The 18,842-nt window shown below is 44.0% G+C and overlaps 1 protein-coding gene and 1 long non-coding RNA gene across 5 annotated transcripts in view; both read right to left on the reverse strand.

Moving 5' to 3' along the window:
* Nucleotides 1-18,842, reverse strand: part of epha8 (eph receptor A8) — a 348,864-nt gene that overhangs the window by 67,609 nt on the left and 262,413 nt on the right. The gene's annotated exons all lie outside the window — the stretch shown is intronic.
* The window catches only part of LOC118567131, a 25,578-nt gene continuing 7,046 nt past the window's right edge, over nucleotides 311-18,842 (reverse strand). The window contains exon 3 of the long non-coding RNA XR_004933503.1: nucleotides 311-334. This is a non-coding gene — a long non-coding RNA (uncharacterized LOC118567131). The remainder of the gene's footprint in view (nucleotides 335-18,842) is intronic.

Raw genomic sequence — 18,842 nt, forward strand, 5'->3', positions numbered from 1 at the left:
CTGTCTGCTCATGTGCTCTTTGTTATTAGAGAACCAAGATAAGGAAAAAGCGAGCCGAACCCACCTCTGGAACTGGGCTGCATTGAGCGCGGTCCGGTTGTGTCTGGCTCGGTTCAGTTCAGTTTGCATTCCATTTATACTCGATAGTTATCTCAGTTACTGAGCTCAGACTGGTCTCAGCTCGGTTAAAAAGGGTGGTGGAAACGAGGTATTAGTGTCTAACCAGGTGGTCAGCAACACAGGAGCACCACAGGGGACTGCACTTTAACCGTTCCTTTTCACTCTGCACTCTTCAGACTTCCAGTACAAGTCCAGCTTCTGTATCAGAAATACTCTGACAATTCTGCAGTGGATGGGTGTATCAGAGATGGACAAGAAGCTGAGGACAGGGAGCTAGTGGACTGCTTTGTGTTATGGTGTGGAAACAATCATCATGATTGTAGCTTTCAGGAGAAACAGGGTTAGCTCAAACCCTGTTTCTCCATCATGGGAGAAGAAGTGGAGGTGGTTGAGGAATATAAATACCTCGATGTTCATCTGGACAACACACTGGACTGGAGACGCAATAATGAAGCTGTCTATAAGAAGGGACTGAGCAGACTGTACTTCTTGAGGAAGCTAAGATCCTTGAAGGTTTGCAACAAGATGCTGCATATTTTCTCTAAGTCTGTTGCTGAGAGTCATCTCCTCTGCCGTCATCTGTTGGGGCAGCAGCATCAGAGCCAGGGACCTAAAAAGGCTCAACAACCTGATAAAGAAGGCTGGTTCTGTTCTGGGATCAACTGTAGAACCACTGGAGATGATAATGCAAAGAAGGATTCTTTATAAAACCAAGAAAATTATGGACAACCTTGACCATCGTCTTCATGAGACTGTGTTGGGAAAACAGAGTGTCTTCAATCAGACGCTTCTTCAAATTTGCTGCAATGCAGACCCCTACAAGAGATCTTTCCTGCCAACAGCCATCACTATCTATCTATCTATCTATCTATCTATCTATCTATCTATCTATCTATCTATCTATCTATCTATCTATCTATCTATCTATCTCATGGGTACGTGGGGGTGCTGGTTCCTATCTCCAGCATTCACCGGGCGAGAGGCGGGGTTCACCCTGGACAGGTCACCAGTCTGTCGCAGCTTTTGGGACCAATAAAGTATATTTGAATTGAATTGAATATCCAGAACTGAAGGTTTTGTGGAGTTTTCTGAGTTTCCAGAGGTCAGGATCTGATAAAAAAAAGTCCTAATGATCCAACATTGATGATGGAGTCGTTGGTCAAGGCTCGCTGCTGCATATGGGGAGCACAGGCTAACCCATTTAATCCCATCCAACAGATGGGCTACCATAAATGACTTAATGGAGGCTAAATACAGTATTTTCTCATGGCTTTGGTCTTCTTCAGCAGAATATAACACAAAGCAAAAGAGGTCCAGAAACCAGTGTGAGATGTTTCTTCAGCCTGCATATTTCCCACTTCTCAATCCAATAAAGCATCTGTGGGATGCGTTGGACAAACTAGTTTGATTATGATGCCTCTCCTCACAACTTCCAACATAAAATGATCTGTTGTTAAGAGTTTGGTGGCATATGGCACATAAAACCTTCAGGGATCTAAAGGACACTATGCCGTAATTCACAGAGCTTTTAAAGAACATAAAACATGAAGATGTACCTGAAACACTCTCAGAAAGAAAACTTTCTCTTTCTGTCCAGCCTCATGGCTGCTCACATCTTAAAACTTAGGTTGTTTTAATCTCTGCACTCAAATAAAAACAAGACAGTACACAACCTTAGCTACACATCCAGTCTGAAGGAGCTCTGTGTATGTTTACCCCTAACAAGTCAGAAGCTTTCATATTTTCAGTTGTCTTGTTTACTGTTTTTTGTAATGATTAAACAAATGAGCTCTTCTTTTTGTCAGCAGATGACCTCTTAATCTGACATTCTATTTTGTTGCTTTTTCCTCCTAAGCAGTCCCTGTAGACACCAAGCCAGAGCTATGTCCTATTTCTGAAAATCTTCATCAGCATCACACAGAGGGAGGTTTAACCGTTAACATTTACACAAGCGCTGTTCTTTACTTTCAATAAACACTTGTTCCGAATAATTTCATTTTGTATCAACATTTTTAAATGTGTAAAAAATACTTTTTGCAATTTTATCCAGATTACTCTTCAAAACACCAATGAATACCCAGTAGATATGATTTTTTATATCACCAACCTTCTATGGGTATTTATTTTCATTCTGGTACTGAAAGGTGACACATAAGTTTACATGGTAGTACTATTATTTTAAATATTCATCTAGAACATTGTCACAGTTATCTCACATCCAGATAGGTGGGTGCACTTGCTTCAGTTCCAGATAAGGCATTTGGATTGACCCACTATCACAGGATAGGTTCTGAAAATGGACTTTCATATGACAAAGTGGAATTTTACCTTGTAAAGATGCTAAATGTCATTAAAATGGTGAACTTAATGGTGTGGAGAGATGGAGGCAAATGTGCAGCTAGCTGATATTCTTGTGCTAGAATGTCACTTTAAGCAACACAGCATCATTTTATTCATTCTTACCCAAGGTCTCACAGAATAAAAAAAATAAAACGTCTGACAAATGACTTAAATGCCAGTACAGTTGTACTGCATCCTCAGCTCTGTGTTTAAACTAGACTGAAGACAACAGTGTTCATCCCTTTAACACTCAAAGTCCACCAAAGCAAGAAACTATCCCTTCAAGCAAATTCCATCCCAGACAGTTTGTCTCATCCTCATTTTTATCCTGTTAATCCCTCCATATCTTGAAGGTTTTGTTGAAGACCCAGAGTTGAAAAGCCGGTCACGTCAGACCTCAGAGCAGCTTGTTCATCAATGAGAGAGACAGCGAGCACTCTGAAGTCTCTGACAGCTTCACCGGGAGCTCCTCACACACACACACACACACACACACACACACACACACACACACACTAAAGCACACACACACACACTAAAGCACACACACACACACACACACACACACTAAAGCACACACACACACACACACACACACACACACACACTAAAGCACACAAAGGTGAAAAGGGAACAGAAACAGAAACACAGGACTCGTGCTTCATGCTGCCCAGGTAAACATTCAAAGAAGAAATGTGAAGACCGCCTACTTGAACCTTTCACTTCACTTCTGATGTGCTTTTTATTTCATATTACAAGAGGAAAACTTAGGATGTTGAGGGAAATGATGGGAATCAAATGCTGAGAAATGGCACCAATAATCCAAACATGTTCAAAATCATATATGCAGTTCATGGTAGAATATATAAACACGTCTTCAACTGAATTTGTTTAAACGTCTTTCATCCAGTTGCAGAGAAATCAAACATATTCGAAGCCATGGGGAAGATTTTGGTATAATTCCGACTGAATATTTTACTACTCTTCTGTACTATCAGAAAGAGGAGAATTTATTTAATTGGGTTGGTTTCTGGGTATAAAACTTGTTTTGAATCACAGTTCATACATTTTTAATTGGCTTAAGGTTGGTTAGATTAATCTTTGTCTCAAATAAGACAAAGAATACTCAAGGAAAGGCTTTCAAACCCGAATCACAGCCTGAATGCTGTACTAACTGTTAAGCATGGAGGAAGATGATGCTCAGGTTCTGCTGACAGTGGTACAGCAGCAAAGCAGAAAATTAGTGGAACAAAGAAGAAGCAGGATCACGTTTCAGTTCTGTCAAGGTTCTGGCATTTTGCTATGTCAGTGTGGGTTTTCTTCCGTTAAGCTGCTACTTTTCCACTAGTGGAGTGAAGGAGCAAGGGTCCCTATTTGTTCCATGATGCGTCTACTTTTCTCATGCCCTCTGTGTGTTGCTTTACAGCTTCACTCTGAAATACATTGCATGATCATGTTTCAAACAACCGACCTGTGCTTAAGAACATGAACGTTGAAGCATCCACTGTTTCATGCATCTGTTTGGTTGGTTTTTTAGCAAAGAAAAAGTACTAACATTTTTGGGGGGGATTTAGCTTGCGTCCATAACTCTTTAAGCACAAGAAATAGAAATAGAAGGAAAAGTATAGATTGTATTGTTTTTTTTTCCCAAAAAACAAAATCTTACTCTTATATTTGGCACCAAGCCCTAACAACCCAGACATTACTCTGATATCACAAAATAGAATTGCCCTTGTTTAATTTAATTTAATAAAAAGCATTATGGACAACAAGGAACACAGCAGGTCAGGGATAGAGTTGTGGGGAATATAAAAGCAGGAATGATAGTCCTTCACTCCACAAATCTGGCCTTTATGTAATAAAATTATGATAAGGAGAATGCCTTTGTTAAAAGAAAGTCATTTTGCAGTTTGCCAAAAGGGGACATAAGTATGTGGAAGTCAGCTGAAACCAAAACTGAACCTTTTGGTCTGCAAGGACAGTGCACATCACCCTGAACACATCCACCATGAAAGATGCTGATGATTTTCCTCAGCAGGGGCTGGGAAGCTAGTCGGAGTGTATGGGAAGAAGAATGGAGCGAAATGGAGCACGGTACTGGGAAAAAAAACTATGAGAGGCTGTAAAAGATTTAACACATGAGATGGAGGTTCACCTACCAGTATGACAGCCTAATGTCACAAAATAAAAAAATGCTTTTCTTAATACCATATTTATTACACTTTAAAGTCAAATTAAGAAAACAGAAATTATAATATAGTGGGGTTTCTTTTTGTTCTCTTACTGTAACCCCACACATCCATCAAAGGTGCACCGTCTGATCTAGTATTGGCCTAAAGGTAAATTCTTGAATGATGAACTCTACCAGGAAAGTGCAGTGTGGGAGAGAGGAGAACAATCTTCACTACTTTTAGCTAAACGGGTTAAAGAACATGTGCTCTTGAAGTAGTGTGTGTCTGAGCATGTGTGTGAATGTGCTCTTGTTTGCATGTTGCCCAGCATGTCACTAGCTGTCAGTGTAGTGCTCTCGCCATGAGAGAATTTGCATTACAATGAATCTTAATAGCCGTGCGCGGCATTGTGTGCTGACCTTGATTTATTCCCCGTATAAGTGGGTAAATAAATACATTGGAATAAAGTGGGAGCTGGAGACAGCACACCTTCGTTCCACACGTGAGGAGACTACTAGGAGTAGTTTGAGATGAGCGCCTGTCTTTTAGTGCCAAAGGGATAAACTGATGAAAGCTTGTACTTAGAGGAGAAACACTACATATGTATTGTAGGATATGTTCTAATATACCAAAAAGAAATTAATATAAAAAATGGAAACGCATCTTCATTGGTATAATTTAATGGAATAAAATATTCTCATGTATGTTATTAAGCATTCTTATTAAATGACAAAAGGCAGGAAAAAGCAGGACTCCTGAAGTGCTAGAGTTTGTAGTGTCAAGCAGAAAAACAGTAATGATAAGAAAATAAAAGCTGAAAACAGGTAACATTAAAATTTGGAAGATGATCTGTCCAGGTGCAAGTTGTACTGATGCTGAAGCAGCAAAGCAACCTGGACTCCACAAGTCTTAGAATTATAAGTCAGGCAATAAGATGGGGCGCTAGTTGAACAGAAATTAGCTGTTCAAAAAGAAGAAAAAAGGTGACTGAAGATTCAGTTAAATTTTGTTCAATGAGTGGTATAAGCAGGAAAAGCCAATGCCAGTAGAGATTACACAACAATTTTACTACATTCAATAGTCGTTGTTAATCTAATTTTGAAATAACACTTTACCAACAATTGAGAAAAAAGTTAGTTTGAATCATTTTGGCGTTGTTTTTCTTATTTAGACAGCTAGTGTACCTGAATGCAGCATGTGCAGTGATTAAAAAACACATCAGTCGACATGGTTTTATACAATGTGTTGCTGTTTTGGTTACATTGTATATTTTCCATATGCTGACTTAGAAATTCAAAATGTTAAAAAAAGTCCATGTTTGTGACGGATTGACAAATCCAGGTTTACCCAGGATGGTTTATACAGACCTTGTCTTACTTTGTTTCAAACCATGTGGTCCAGAACAGATAACCAGGATGACCCTTAACCAAGTTTAACCAAGCTAAGACCTATGGACTCCATGTGATCTTGGACCACAGTCACATCGTCCCTAAATGGTAAATCAATGGACCATGAACCAAGTTAAAACATGATAGCTTTAGGGACCGTTGGTTACTGTGGCCTCCAAGCTTTTACAGTCCATAATTCATTATCTTTAAAGGGACCTGTTTACGTATTTTGACCCTAAAACGAAAACAGATAAAAACTATATATCCATCCATCCATCCATCCATCCATCCATCCATCCATCCATCCATCCATCCATTTTCTGATCCGCTTAATCCCTCATGGAGTCGCAGGGTGCTGGTGTCTATCTCCAGCGTTCACTGGGTGAGAGGCGGGGTTCACCTGAAGCTGGTTGAATATGCTTATTATTATTATTAATTATAATTTGGTATTATAATTTAAATAATAAATCATTCAACTCAAAATTTCGCTATAACAAATATAGTTCAAATGGTGGTGATGTTAGCTATAAGCTTATAAGTATTTATACCACTAATGCATTAGTTAACTTTCTGTTATGAACTCATTTATGCTGGAATAAATGATCAGGTCGGACTGTTAACCGACCAGGTTTATCCAGCAGGCTGTGAGAACCCCAATGTAACTGCAATTAGAGTTTAAATCCTTATTCCTTATCACCATCCAATGATATTGTCTCTGTATTAATGTCAGATGTTAACTCCAAAGGAGGTTAGCTCTGATTTCTGAATACCCAGGCAACTGTGAATTGGACTGAACACAAAACAATGTCTATTCCGCAGTGGTTGGTTTTATTGAACCAAAAGCAATTCCCTGTTACAGTAATTCTCTGATTCAAACAACTTTGGAATTCTTACTCATTACTAAACTAAAACATGCAAAATATATATGTGGAAATAAAAAACAAAACAAAAATAAACAATGGATTAAAATGAGCGGTTAGCAGATCTTAACTTAACTCAAAGTTGTTTAACACCGCCCTCGAAACATCGGCATTTCACGTATCAGCATTGACAGACAGAACAGCTTCGGGAATCTCACTGGACGCTTTGATGTCTTACACAAAGCTAGTTCAGCTAAGCTACCTACAGTCCAGATACACGTGACCCTCCCAAGATGGCTGCTACGATGACGTATGAGGGGAGGTCCTAATAACGTAACCACGCTTACGCTGATGGGACAATGCCTCGTTTCGAGGGGCGCAGCTAACTGGGAGTTTAAAACAAAGCCCGCGACTTGCTCGGACAAAGGATTAAATCGATAAGAAGAGCGAAAAGAGAGAGGGGGGAAGCAGGGAAAAAGATTAAAAGAAATAAGGCGGTAACCCACGGCGGGGTTATTGATGGATCACAAATCAACACAGCAAATCAATTGTACAATGCATGCACATACAAAGAAAATGTTCAGCAAAGTAATTCCAACTTCGTCGTGGAATAAAAGCATTAACCAACACCTACAAAGTTCTACCGCCTGCCCAGGCACTTCTAAACACCCTGTTGGTGAGACAGAAATAAAAGGGGAGAGTCCGTTACTTTGAGATGCCTCGGGGCTGGTCCGGAACGCTCCGAGTGTGGCTTTCTGGACGCGCTTCGACGAGCGCAGTTGTCCACAGGCTGCAGCGGGACGGGGAAGAAGCTGCTTCGTTTCTTCCTCCGGGTTCGGTCGCTTTGTTGGCCAGACAAAGCGGGGTCCTCTTCGATCAGTGGGAGATGCGGCGTCTCTCAGTCTTTTGATCAGAGGGAATTTAAAAGTACTTATTTAAGTCGACCTCCTGTTATAAAGCAGGGAATAACCGTTGCGTCGAAAAATCTCGGTCCAGCGAGCAATCGAACACGTGGCGTGGGAATCAGCTGTGCGTGTCTTCTCGGGTTGGCTAAAAGCCAGGGAAGAAGGAAGCTCATCGTGTGTGATCGGCTTTTATAGCCATCACCATAGCAACCTTTCCTTGATCGGCGGCCATTTTGCCGTGTTGCGTGATGGGAGTTGGTGGCCATTTTGACCACATGAGTTGGTGGCCATTTTGACCACATTGCATCGTGGGTAACGTAGTCCGTTACCGCTTTCTGTCACGTCTGAACTGGCACAACATACCCCCCTTTAGCTTTGAAGAGTGGGATGCTGGTCACAGTCTTTAAAGCTACAACCAAGTCCATTCTGGCGTGACGAAAATCCGTTGTGCATGAGTGGAACAACCTAATAGTCTTTCTAGTAGTCCATTGGGATTCATGCAGTTCAGTTCATCATCCAAGAGGAGGAAAAATGAAGCATTCATTGTGCCTGGGTCAGTGACCTAGCCTGGGCAGGACTAAGCTATAGCTAGTCGTTTCTATTGGCTAATAAGGCAACAATAAAGTAATAAAAAAAAAGAAATGCAAACTTCACAATCACCATTGTCAATACATTCATTGGTCATCAGGTTTGAACTTTGAACCAAAGAAAGGAGAGAGGGAAAAAGGGAAAGGAAAGAGACAGCGGTTCGTAGTCTAATCAGCTTATGACCTTCAAGGAGCTGGTGCTACGAACCTGGGAGCGACAAAGGTGAGGGCGTCAACCCTGGTTTGCAACTGTTTGATCTGCTTGTATGCTGCATACGCCATCGCAGTAGTGATGGCCCATCCAAATACAAGGAGAACCACAATAATGGTCATAATGTGAGTGTCGGTCGACTCTGTAGCTCTGGGGAAGCGAAGCAGAGGGACCGAGCTCAACTCTGATGGAGTGAGACTGAATTTAATCAGCTGCGTGCCTGCGAGTAAAAGCTGTCTTTCAATGCCGACATCAATGCTGAAATTGTATCCCTTAAAGACATCTATTATTTCAATCTCTGATAAATGGGTTGCTTGGGCATACCCAGTGGATGTCTTTGGTTTTGGTACACAAATCCAAATTAGGGACTAAATAAAGTTTGGGGTCAGCATCATGATAGGCCAATATTGAGGGAGTTTGTAGGTGTACGTGGGTCTCACCTTGCCAAAAACCGACATTCAATACTGATTTAAGCCTATACACATTAGCCCTTTCAATGATGGGAAGGTTTAGCATAAATCCTATCTCCAAGTTGTCAGGATTTACAAATATTGGAATTGCACTACCTAGGCTGTACGCCAGGTGTATTTGTGGTGGTTGCAGTGTTTCACTAGAGGCAGATTTGAGAACCTTTTCGACCAAATCTACTGGTACCAGGTACGGAGGAATCCGTCCTTCAGCAAGGCTATTTATGGATGAGCTAACCTCTCGAGTGAGGTCCTGCATTAAATCTCTAACAACCTGAGTATACATCATGTCATTCTTTACCACTTCTGTGAGCGTTTCCAAAGCAATGCATGGTGTTATGGCTGAGTGTGAAATTATAGACGTGAAGTTATGTATGGACACTTGCTTTATTAGTGCATGTTTAAAGTGTCCTGATTGAACATGCACTTGTCCTATTTAATGCTATGCATCGTTCTCTTCGGCGGGGGCGGAGTTAGGCTCCGTTCCCTGTGAGGAGAGTTTAGTGGACGGTTTAGTTTGGTTCGCTTGAACCCATGTGTACTCTGGACTTTGCACGCTGGCTTCTAGGTTCTTTCGAGGCCACGCGAAAGTCGTTCGGGGACGGTCTTTTAAGTCAGTGACGCACTGGTGGGCAGTGTAGACGGTTGTCATACTGACGTCTTCGGGCTGGTAGATGAGATTCAGGGGAAGTGTCCTTTGCCTTCCTGTCATCATCTGGAAAAGTGTCACCCCTGTGGAGCATGGTGAGGTAGAGCGGACTAGCATTAGGACCAGGGGAAGCTTTGCATCCCGGTCCCCGTCATGGCTACTGGCATGTTCCTTTGACATGCTGGCCACGGTGCAGCTCATTCGCTCCACCTGTCCGGATGACTGTGGGCGGTAGGTGATGTGGAATTTAACTTCCACGCCCAACATGTTGAAAAGCACGGTCATAATGTTTGACGTTCCTCTGTCCGAGTCGATGGACAGGGGAAGGCCCCACCGGCTGAAAACGTGATTTAGCAGCAGGGCTGCTGTGGTGACAGCGGTGTCATTCGGTGCCGGCAGACATTCGACCCATTCTGTGAAACTGCCTGTTATTGTCAAAAGATATCTGTTACCTCTTGACGATTTGGGGACTGGACCGATCCAGTCAGTCTGCAAATGTGACCACGGAAATGTAACCCCCCTTTGCTGAAGCAGGGCTCGGTCTAGTGGCCGTGTGGGTTGTAACTGGCTGCAGGTTAAGCAGCCTTGTACATACTCCTGGGTGTCCTGGGCCGTTAAGGGCCGGGACGCCACCTGTTGGGGAGTTTTCAGATTAGCTTTGCAGCTTCTGTGTTCTCCTACTGGTGAGTCATGGACGTGTGTCAGTGTGATCCCAAGTTCGTTTGAATCTTTGGGCTGAATGGGCTGAAACTCATAAAACAGCTCCTTAAGTGCTGTTTCCTCTGTTTCAGTAGTCAGAGCATCAGCTTTTTCCAGCTGTTGCATGATTTCTGTTTCGAAGCCAGGGCAGGGCTCAGTGGGTGAGTCCCAATTCTCTGGTTGATTTGGTGCTGGTTCTGTTGGGTTGGTTGCTATCGCATACACCAACAGATTTCCTTCAGCTTCAAGCGTTGCACCACAAATGGATCCAGCAGGCCGAGCTTCATGTCGCCTGATTTGGATCATGCTGGAAGGAAAGGTAAACACGGTGTCTGGAGAGTCCTGTCTGCCAGTCAAGAATAAGGGCAGGTCTCCGATGACGGGAATGCTCAACTCAAAGTCGTGGAAAGAGCTTTCGATGAGCACCCCAAGAGGTTTCTTCGCCACCACTTGGATCGGCATGCGAGTTGGATTCTCCACTAAAAGGTAAGCTGAGCGGTTGTTCAGCTCAAGCAGGGGTGTGTCAGAGGATTTGGAAATCGGCTCTGTGGAAGGCAGAAATGGTGCTAAAAGTTCTTTGGGCTCCTCAGAGCATGTCACCTGGTTGATAGGGACGGACAGTCCACTTCCAGAAGTGAGGGGCTTGGGAGTCCCCACTTGGGCCCAAAGATGACCATCATAGCAGTCAATGAGTGGGGCTAACCTGTTCAACAGGTCCTGACCCACAAGAAAAGGTTCTGTGTCCAAAGTACATATGTAGATGGGGTGCACCAGGGTCATGTCACGGAAAGTGATGTCTAACCACGCCCGTTTGGTGATGCATGATTGATCCTGAGTGTAGCTAGTGATGCCCACGTTACAGGTCTCCACCTGGAACGGTTTCCCAAGAGACACCATAGCTCTGGTCACCTCATCAAACAAATCTGAGCACATTAGACTGATCTCGGAACCCGTGTCTAAAAGAGCATTTGCAGTTACACATCCTCCGATAACTGTCGAGCAGTATAAGCGGTGTGCATTTTCATGATGGTTTAGCTCACCTAGAAACCTTAGAAAAGGGGCTTTCTGATCACCTGCTGATGGGATCTTAGAAGGTTGTTGGTGATTTTTCGGTTGGTCCCCCCCCTTAATCAGATAAACTCTGTTAGAAGGGGAAGCCTGTTCCACGCCTAGTCATGCTGGCTGGGGTTTTGGGCCTGGCTTACCTGGAGGGTCGACAGGATTGGATGATGGCTGGGACGGCTGCGGCGCGATCTGACGCACTGTTTCGGCTAGCAACCTGCGAAAAGTCTCCTCTATCTCCTTTCTCATTGACTCCTCCATGCGCAGGTTCCAGCCTTTGTTGTCATGTGTGCTTTTCGACCTTTCTGGCCAGTCAGTTTGCTTACCGTCTCGGGCTGGATCCGGCCTGTGCCATTTTTGAAACCTCTCACCTTCCATGCTGCCATGCTGACCTCTCCTATCCTGGGAAGCTTTCTTCTGCTGCGGCTCAAAACCATGTTGCTTCTTAGGACCAAATCTAGTTTTAGGTTTGAAGGGAGGCATCTCATGTCCCTCCAGACCTAAACTCTTTTCTGGTTCGGCTTGAATCTGCAGAACCTTTTTATCACTATCGGCTCCTTTGTTGGGCCGGACACGTGTTTCCCATGCCACCTGCGCGTATTTCCTGATTTCCTGCATGGTAAGTTTCTTGGTTCTACAATGCATGGTAACCTCATAACGCACGCTTTCATGAAGATTATGGAGGAACAGAGATTTGAAAGTGTGGTCTTCCTCCAAGCCGGGAGCATTTCGTCCCTGAAAGTAAGCAGCCCGCAAGCGACGGTAGTACTCTTTTGGTGCTTCAGTTCTCTTTTGCTGAATTGCAAAAGCTCCAAGAGTGGCCGAAGCTGGGTCTGTAAACGCCGAATATTCTTCTCTTAAAGCCTGACAAAGAGCTGAATAACGGTCACGTGTAGCTGGAGGGAGGCTTTCTATGAAAACATGGACACTTCTGGACGTGGTTTTCCAGATAAGCTTCAACTTTTCTCGAGCTGAGGGGCTATATAAGTCTAGCAGACAGCGCTCTACCTCTCTGAGATAGTCATCAGTGGTGGATTCTGTATTGCTAGGATCAAAACGCTCTATGTCTCAGGCCAGGGACTCAAGTTGACGCATCCGCAGTCCCTGTTCAGGGATCGGAGCTGGTCCATCTGAGTCCTCTCCTGACGACTCCTGCCTGCGGTAACCACGATAGGAGGGAGGCTCTAGTTCTGACCACCTACCTGGCGGAGGCGGCCGTTCGTGGGACTCAGGGGGACCCCCCCTGTCATGAACTCTTGTCTGTGGACGCAGTTCAGAGGAGTGGGGTTCACCTGTGTCCCAGGAACGGTGCTCTCGTCGCCCTGGTGGGGGGAAAAGATCATAGCGAGCCGTGTCAGGGATCAGGTGGGAAGCAGGTGTTTTCCCATGATTTACATCATGTGGATCAGTCCTGATTGCCACCGTAAGTTGTTTAGGCATTTCTTTCTGTATCACACTGCTATATCTGTCCTGACCTTCGCTTACCCTTCGCTCAGAAGGTGTCTGAGGGCCCAGTTCATCCAATGTCCTCCAGGTGTGATCTCCATGTTTTCCTTTGGAGTTCTCACACTCAGATCCTTCTGTCTGCAAGCTAATGCGATCCTCCTCTCGCTCCTCTGTGGGATGACAGCTGCCCTGAACACTTCTCTGTTCTAGCTCCCTGATTCTTTCCTCAGCTGCGATCCGCATCTCAACCTCTCTGTTACGCAGATTGGTCTCTAGCGTTAACCTTCGGTGGTATAACGCAGTTAATTCACCCAAAACATCTGCTACCAATCTATGTTTAGGTTTGCTCTGGACCTCCTCCACCACTGCCTGAATTCTCCTCTCACAGTCTTCTATGCTAAACTGATTCAGACGGGTTTGTTCGTCCGGTGTCATTTTAAGCAGTGAGCTAATGACATCCTGGGCCTCCATTCCAATGGAATGGTTTGGACCTTCAGCTCCTTCAGACCTAAACACTGAGGAATCTTCACTATCCATTCTGTGTCAGCTATGGATAACAACGCAACAAGTAACACTGTAGTTTAGCTCAGCGCTAAACGACAGACAACAAATAACAACGCTGTATTCTAGCTTAGCACTAAGCAACAACGCATACACTTAAGTTTAGCTCAGCGCTAAACAACAACTGCTAACAACAACTGTTAAGTGGCTTCACTTTAACTGTTAACAGCAAACACGCACTATGACTGGCACTTAACTGCAGTAAGTGGGTTCAAATACGTGCGTTTAATTAGGCTGCACAGGGGAAAATCAACCCTGCGACTTACAACTCCTATGTTTTAGGAACGGTTAATATGCTTGTTTAACTTTGAGGATATTAACTTTGAGTGACATGGACCACTAACCTTTCGGCCAGTAATTAAGTGATAAAGCTGTGGCTTTGTTTGTGATGTAAGTTATTTCAGAACAGGTGCTCTACACATGTGTGGAAAATAGCAAAGTGTTTTGGAGCTTCAGAGGTGGCAAAGAATGACAGTTAAAAACCGCTAAATTGCAACCTTAGTTTCAAAATCACAGCTCAATTTTGACCACTTATGATGAGCAGAAGGGGATAAAGGAGAAAAAAAAAATATATATATATGAATAAAATAAAATTAAAGAAGACAAAAGGGCGGAACCGTAAGGTAAGTTTAAAGAAACTGACTTTCAAAACTGTCCCTCCGGGACACTGAGCGATCTAAGCTGTCTTTAAAACCGTGACTGCAACTACCTATCCTGGCCACCAGATGGAGGCAGGGTCTCTCTTTTCAAAGCAGAACACGACACAGACTCTGATTGACAAGTAGCAGACGCTGGCTGCTGTGTATTTCAATCTAGCTGACTTCCAGTCCAGAAATCAATATTCAAACCTCAGGTTAACAACCTCAAACCACCACAAACACGTATATATTTAGTAATGATACCTCCTTAATCAATTATGACTGAATAGTCCTTTTGGCAAGGTGAGCAGTCAAAATGCTGGAATATGGATTGTGTTCATTCAATTCATAAGTTGCTGGTTATTCGATTTAGTCTAAAGGAACGCCAATAAGTAGACTCCAGCCCACCCAGGGACGCCAATTTATGCTATGCCATAAGCTGGTTGAATATGCTTATTATTATTATTAATTATAATTTGGTATTATAATTTAAATAATAAATCATTCAACTCAAAATTTCGCTATAACAAATATAGTTCAAATGGTGGTGATGTTAGCTATAAGCTTATAAGTATTTATACCACTAATGCATTAGTTAACTTTCTGTTATGAACTCATTTATGCTGGAATAAATGATCAGGTCGGACTGTTAACCGACCAGGTTTATCCAGCAGGCTGTGAGAACCCCAATGTAACTGCAATTAGAGTTTAAATCCTTATTCCTTATCACCATCCAATGATATTGTCTCTGTATTAATGTCAGATGTTAACTCCAAAGGAGGTTAGCTCTGATTTCTGAATACCCAGGCAACTGTGAATTGGACTGAACACAAAACAATGTCTATTCCGCAGTGGTTGGTTTTATTGAACCAAAAGCAATTCCCTGTTACAGTAATTCTCTGATTCAAACAACTTTGGAATTCTTACTCATTACTAAACTAAAACATGCAAAATATATATGTGGAAATAAAAAACAAAACAAAAATAAACAATGGATTAAAATGAGCGGTTAGCAGATCTTAACTTAACTCAAAGTTGTTTAACACACCGCCCTCGAAACATCGGCATTTCACGTATCAGCATTGACAGACAGAACAGCTTCGGGAATCTCACTGGACGCTTTGATGTCTTACACAAAGCTAGTTCAGCTAAGCTACCTACAGTCCAGATACACGTGACCCTCCCAAGATGGCTGCTACGATGACGTATGAGGGGAGGTCCTAATAACGTAACCACGCTTACGCTGATGGGACAATGCCTCGTTTCGAGGGGCGCAGCTAACTGGGAGTTTAAAACAAAGCCCGCGACTTGCTCGGACAAAGGATTAAATCGATAAGAAGAGCGAAAAGAGAGAGGGGGGAAGCAGGGAAAAAGATTAAAAGAAATAAGGCGGTAACCCACGGCGGGGTTATTGATGGATCACAAATCAACACAGCAAATCAATTGTACAATGCATGCACATACAAAGAAAATGTTCAGCAAAGTAATTCCAACTTCGTCGTGGAATAAAAGCATTAACCAACACCTACAAAGTTCTACCGCCTGCCCAGGCACTTCTAAACACCCTGTTGGTGAGACAGAAATAAAAGGGGAGAGTCCGTTACTTTGAGATGCCTCGGGGCTGGTCCGGAACGCTCCGAGTGTGGCTTTCTGGACGCGCTTCGACGAGCGCAGTTGTCCACAGGCTGCAGCGGGACGGGGAAGAAGCTGCTTCGTTTCTTCCTCCGGGTTCGGTCGCTTTGTTGGCCAGACAAAGCGGGGGTCCTCTTCGATCAGTGGGAGATGCGGCGTCTCTCAGTCTTTTGATCAGAGGGAATTTAAAAGTACTTATTTAAGTCGACCTCCTGTTATAAAGCAGGGAATAACCGTTGCGTCGAAAAATCTCGGTCCAGCGAGCAATCGAACACGTGGCGTGGGAATCAGCTGTGCGTGTCTTCTCGGGTTGGCTAAAAGCCAGGGAAGAAGGAAGCTCATCGTGTGTGATCGGCTTTTATAGCCATCACCATAGCAACCTTTCCTTGATCGGCGGCCATTTTGCCGTGTTGCGTGATGGGAGTTGGTGGCCATTTTGACCACATGAGTTGGTGGCCATTTTGACCACATTGCATCGTGGGTAACGTAGTCCGTTACCGCTTTCTGTCACGTCTGAACTGGCACAACATACCCCCCTTTAGCTTTGAAGAGTGGGATGCTGGTCACAGTCTTTAAAGCTACAACCAAGTCCATTCTGGCGTGACGAAAATCCGTTGTGCATGAGTGGAACAACCTAATAGTCTTTCTAGTAGTCCATTGGGATTCATGCAGTTCAGTTCATCATCCAAGAGGAGGAAAAATGAAGCATTCATTGTGCCTGGGTCAGTGACCTAGCCTGGGCAGGACTAAGCTATAGCTAGTCGTTTCTATTGGCTAATAAGGCAACAATAAAGTAATAAAAAAAAAGAAATGCAAACTTCACAATCACCATTGTCAATACATTCATTGGTCATCAGGTTTGAACTTTGAACCAAAGAAAGGAGAGAGGGAAAAAGGGAAAGGAAAGAGACAGCGGTTCGTAGTCTAATCAGCTTATGACCTTCAAGGAGCTGGTGCTACGAACCTGGGAGCGACAAAGGTGAGGGCGTCAACCCTGGTTTGCAACTGTTTGATCTGCTTGTATGCTGCATACGCCATCGCAGTAGTGATGGCCCATCCAAATACAAGGAGAACCACAATAATGGTCATAATGTGAGTGTCGGTCGACTCTGTAGCTCTGGGGAGCGAAGCAGGGGACCGAGCTCAACTCTGATGGAGTGAGACTGAATTTAATCAGCTGCGTGCCTGCGAGTAAAAGCTGTCTTTCAATGCCGACATCAATGCTGAAATTGTATCCCTTAAAGACATCTATTATTTCAATCTCTGATAAATGGGTTGCTTGGGCATACCCAGTGGATGTCTTTGGTTTTGGTACACAAATCCAAATTAGGGACTAAATAAAGTTTGGGGTCAGCATCATGATAGGCCAATATGAGGGAGTTTGTAGGTGTACGTGGGTCTCACCTTGCCAAAAACCGACATTCAATACTGATTTAAGCCTATACACATTAGCCCTTTCATGATGGGAAGGTTTAGCATAAATCCTATCTCCAAGTTGTCAGGATTTACAAATATTGGAATTGCAACTCCTAGGCTGTACGCCAGGTGTATTTGTGGTGGTTGCAGTGTTTTCACTAGAGGCAGATTTGAGAACCTTTTCGACCAAATCTACTGGTACCAGGTACGGAGGAATCCGTCCTTCAGCAAGGCTATTTATGGATGAGCTAACCTCTCGAGTGAGGTCCTGCATTAAAATCTCTACAACCTGAGTATACAATCATGTCATTCTTTTACCACTTCTGTGATCGGTTTCCAAAGCAATGCATGTGTTATGGCTGAGTGTGAAATTATAGACGTGAAGTTATGTATGGACACTTGCTTTATTAGTGCATGTTTAAAGTGTCCTGATTGAACATGCACTTGTCCTATTTAAATGCTATGCACGTTCGCTCTTCGCGGGGGCGGAGTTTAGGCTCGTTCCCTGTGAGGAGAGTTTAGTGGACGGTTTAGTTTGGTTCGCTTGAACCCATGTGTACTCTGGACTTTGCACGCTGGCTTCTAGGTTCTTTCGAGGCCACGCGAAAGTCGTTCGGAGACGGTCTTTTGAAGTCAGTGACGCACTGGTGGGCAGTGTAGACGGTTGTCATACTGACGTCTTTCGGCTGGTAGATGAGATGTCAGGGGAATTGTCCTTTGCCTTCCTGTCTCATCTGGAAAAGTGTCACCCCTGTGGTTGAGCATGGTGAGGTAGAGCGGACTAGCATTAGGACCAGGTGAGCTTTGCATCCCGGTCCCCGTCATGGCTGCTGGCATGTTCCTTTGACATGCTGTGCCACGGTGCAGCTCAATTCGCTCCCCTGTTCACGGATGACTGTGGGCGGTAGGATGTGGAATTTAACTTCCACGCCCAACATGTTTGAAAAGCACGGTCCCATAATGTTTGACGTTCCCGCTGTCCGAGTCGATGGACAGGGGAAGGCCCCACCGCTTGAAAACGTGATTTAGCAGCATGGCTTGCTGTGGTGACAGCGGTGTCCATTCGTGCCGGCAGACATTCGACCCATTCTGTGAAACTGCCTGTTATTGTCAAAAGATATCTGTTAACTCTGACGATTTGTGGACTGGACCGATCCAGTCAGTCTGCAAATGTGACCACGGAAATGTAACCCCCCTTTGCTGAAGCAGGGCTCGGTCTAGTGGCCGTTGGGTTGTAACTGGCTGCAGGTTAAGCAGCCTTGGTACATACTCCTGGGTGTCCTGGGCCGTAAGGGCCGGACGCCACTGTTGGGGAGTTTTCAGATTAGCTTTGCAGCTTCTGTGTTCTCCTACTGGTGAGTCTCATGGACGTGTGTCAGTGTGATCCCATTCGTTTGAATCTTTGGCTGAATGGGGCTGAAACTCATACAACAGCTCCTTAAGTGCTGTTTCCTCTGTTTTCATTAGTCAGAGCATCAGCTTTTTCCGCTGTTGCATGATTTCTGTTTTCGAAGCCAGGGCGGGCTCAGTGGTGGTCCCAATTCTCGCCCCTCTGGTTGATTTGGTGCTGGTTCTGGTTTGGGTTGGGTTGCTATCGCATACCCCAACATATTTCCTTCAAGCTTCAACGTTGCACCAAATGGCTCCAGCAAACCCGAGCCTTATGTCGCCTGATTTGGATCATGCTGGA

This window comes from Fundulus heteroclitus, chromosome 20 (assembly GCF_011125445.2).
Source record: "Fundulus heteroclitus isolate FHET01 chromosome 20, MU-UCD_Fhet_4.1, whole genome shotgun sequence".
Classification (NCBI taxonomy): Eukaryota; Metazoa; Chordata; class Actinopteri; order Cyprinodontiformes; family Fundulidae; genus Fundulus; species Fundulus heteroclitus.